This window comes from Carcharhinus amblyrhynchos, chromosome 16 (assembly GCF_965287045.1).
Source record: "Carcharhinus amblyrhynchos chromosome 16, sCarAmb.v2.hapA, whole genome shotgun sequence".
In the NCBI taxonomy this organism is placed as follows: domain Eukaryota; kingdom Metazoa; phylum Chordata; class Chondrichthyes; order Carcharhiniformes; family Carcharhinidae; genus Carcharhinus; species Carcharhinus amblyrhynchos.
This window is the reverse complement of record NC_137339.1, coordinates 57,503,373-57,507,638: the sequence shown is the minus strand read 5'-3', so window position 1 is coordinate 57,507,638 and position 4,266 is coordinate 57,503,373.

The following is a 4,266-nucleotide window of genomic DNA, read 5'->3' as shown; positions in this document are numbered from 1 at the left end:
ACCTGTCTGCGATAAACCAACTGTAACTACATGTCTACCTGTCAGCTATAAACCGACTATAACTACATTTCAACCTGTCTGCTATAATTGAGTGTAACTATATTTCTACCTGTCTGCGATAAACCGACTGTAACTACATTTCTACCTGTCAGCTATAAACCGACTATAACTACATTTCAACCTGTCTGCTATAATTGAGTGTAACTATATTTCTACCTGTCTGCGATAAATTGACTGTATCTACATTTCTACCTGTCTGCTATAATCAACTGTAAATACATTTCTACCTGTCTGCTATAAACCGACTGTAACTACATTTCTACCTGTTTGCGGGAAACTGACTGTAACCACATTTCTATCTGGCTGCTATAAACCGACTGTAACTACATTTCTACCTGTTTGCTATAAACCGACTGTAACTACATTTCTACCTGTTTGCTATAAACCGAGCGTAACTACATTTCTGCCTCTCTGCTATAAACCGACTGTAACTACATTTCTGCCCCCCTGCTATAAACCATTTGTAACTACATTTCTACTTGTCTGCTATATACTGACTATAACTACATTTCTACCTGTCTGCTAAAATCCACTGAAACTACCTGTCTGCCATAAACCGAGTATAACTACGTTTTCTAGTAGTCTGCTATAAACCAATTGTAACCACATTTCTACCTGTCTGCTATAAACAGACTGTAACTACATTGTCACCTGTCTGCTATAAACAGACTGTAACTACATTGTCACCTGTCTACTATAAACAGATTGTAACTACATTGTTACCTGTCTGCTATAAACAGATTGTAACTACATTGTTACCTGTCTACTATAATCAACTGTAACTACATTTCTACCTGTCTGCGATAAACAGACTGTAACTACATTGTCACCTGTCTGCTATAAACAGACTGTAACTACATTGTCACCTGTCTGCTATAAACAGACTGTAACTACATTGTCACCTGTCTGCTATAAACAGATTGTAACTACATTGTTACCTGTCTACTATAATCAACTGTAACTACATTTCTACCTGTCTGCGATAAACCGACTGTAACTGCATTTCTATCTGTCTGCTTCACTTTAGGAAGAAGGATTGAGTTTATTTTTTCATATCCTCTAATTGTTCAGTAGGTGGCAATATTCACTCAGCTTCCATTCTATTTGTCTGCGGCCTCCTTCTTTCACAGTTGAAGAGACTGTGTACAGTGTGAAGATTACATTATTGTAGCAAACTATAACATTACTATTTCCCATATTTCTGGAGACAGCAGTTAGAGATCCGGATCTGCTTTACAGAATTTCAGTGGCCATGTGCGTAACAAGTTCAACAACTAATACACAACATAAACTTCGACTCTGTGAGCAGCACAGCAACCTTCCAGAGCACTGAGCGATCGATGAAGGAGTATTGAATGTTCTAGGTCGGGATGGTGTCTGACTCAGTGTGGACCCTGTACTTACTGGTTTTCCTATCTCTCTGCTGCCCCTATCCTTCTTGTTCAGGCGTCAGCGACCCCTTCGCCCGGGGTCTCATTTCCATGTGTTCTCTCACCCAAGGAGCTGATGAGCAAGTTTCAGAAAAACACATTTTTCAACAGATCGTTCAGCTTGAAAAAAAAATAACTTGCCAAACAAAAATAAAGCAATATTGAAGCAATTAAATAATCATTTCAAAACAGAGGCATGAATGGAGATGAACATTAAAATGCTCACTCCATCTCAGGGATCTCACTCAGTCACTTACACACTCACTCCCTCACACTCACTTATTCACTCACTCCTGTGTGAGTGGGTAGGTGCGAGTATCTGTTGGTGTGTGAGGGTGAGCGTGAGTGAGAATTCTTAAACTAGGTGTGAACCAGACACACACACAGATTCTCTCTCTCTCTCTCCCTTACTCTCTGTCACACTCACTATTCTGTCACATTCACTCACTCTGTGTCACACTCACTCACTCACTCTCTGTCACATTCACTCACTCTCTGTCATACTCACTCACTTTCTATCACACTCACTCATTCTCTGTCACACTCGCTCACTCTGTCACACTCACCTTCTCTCTGTCACACGTACTCATTCTCTGTTACACTCACCCAATCTCTGTCACATTCACTCACTCTCCGTCACACTCACCCATTCTCCGTCGCACTCACCCATTCTCCGTCAGACTCACCCATTCTCCGTCGCACTCACCCATTCTCTGTCACACTCACCCATTCTCCGTCGCACTCACCCATTCTCCGTCGCACTCACCCATTCTCCGTCGCACTCACCCATTCTCCGTCGCACTCACCCATTCTCTGTCACATTCACTCACCCATTCTCCGTCAGACTCACCCATTCTCCGTCGCACTCACCCATTCTCTGTCACACTCACCCATTCTCCGTCGCACTCACCCATTCTCCGTCGCACTCACCCATTCTCCGTCGCACTCACCCATTCTCCGTCGCACTCACCCATTCTCCGTCGCACTCACCCATTCTCCGTCGCACTCACCCATTCTCCGTCGCACTCACCCATTCTCCGTCGCACTCACTCATTCTCCGTCGCACTCACCCATTCTCCGTCGCACTCACCCATTCTCCGTCGCACTCACCCATTCTCTGTCACATTCACTCACCCATTCTCCGTCACACTCACCCATTCTCTGTCACACTCACCCATTCTCCGTCGCACTCACCCATTCTCCGTCGCACTCACCCATTCTCCGTCGCACTCACCCATTCTCCGTCACACTCACCCATTCTCTGTCACACTCACCCATTCTCCGTCGCACTCACCCATTCTCCGTCGCACTCACCCATTCTCCGTCACACTCACCCATTCTCCGTCGCACTCACCCATTCTCCGTCGCACTCACCCATTCTCTGTCACACTCACCCATTCTCCGTCACACTCACCCATTCTCCGTCGCACTCACCCATTCTCCGTCACACTCACCCATTCTCCGTCGCACTCACCCATTCTCCGTCGCACTCACCCATTCTCTGTCACACTCACCCATTCTCCGTCACACTCACCCATTCTCTCTGTCGCACTCACCCATTCTCTGTCACATTCACTCACCCATTCTCCGTCACACTCACCCATTCTCCGTCGCACTCACCCATTCTCTGTCACACTCACCCATTCTCCGTCACACTCACCCATTCTCTGTCACATTCACTCACTCTCCGTCACACTCACCCATTCTCTGTCACATTCACTCACTCTCCGTCACACTCACCCATTCTCCGTCGCACTCACCCATTCTCTGTCACATTCACTCACTCTCCGTCACACTCACCCATTCTCTGTCACATTCACTCACTCTCCGTCACACTCACCCATTCTCCGTCGCACTCACCCATTCTCTGTCACACTCACCCATTCTCCGTCGCACTCACCCATTCTCCGTCGCACTCACCCATTCTCCGTCGCACTCACCCATTCTCCGTCAGACTCACCCATTCTCCGTCACACTCACCCATTCTCCGTCAGACTCACCCATTCTCTGTCACACTCACCCATTCTCCGTCACACTCACCCATTCTCCGTCGCACTCACCCATTCTCTGTCACATTCACTCACCCATTCTCTGTCACACTCACCCATTCTCCGTCACACTCACCCATTCTCCGTCGCACTCACCCATTCTCTGTCACATTCACTCACCCATTCTCTGTCACACTCACCCATTCTCCGTCACACTCACCCATTCTCCGTCGCACTCACCCATTCTCTGTCACATTCACTCACCCATTCTCTGTCACACTCACCCATTCTCCGTCGCACTCACCCATTCTCTGTCACATTCACTCACCCATTCTCCGTCAGACTCACCCATTCTCCGTCGCACTCACCCATTCTCCGTCACACTCACCCATTCTCCGTCACACTCACCCATTCTCCGTCACACTCACCCATTCTCCGTCACATTCACTCACCCATTCTCCGTCGCACTCACCCATTCTCTGTCACATTCACTCACCCATTCTCCGTCGCACTCACCCATTCTCCGTCACACTCACCCATTCTCCGTCACACTCACCCATTCTCCGTCGCACTCACCCATTCTCCGTCGCACTCACCCATTCTCCGTCGCACTCACCCATTCTCCGTCGCACTCACCCATTCTCTGTCACACTCACCCATTCTCCGTCAGACCCACCCATTCTCCGTCGCACTCACCCATTCTCCGTCGCACTCACCCATTCTCCGTCGCACTCACCCATTCTCCGTCAGACTCACCCATTCTCCGTCGCACTCACCCATTCTCCGTC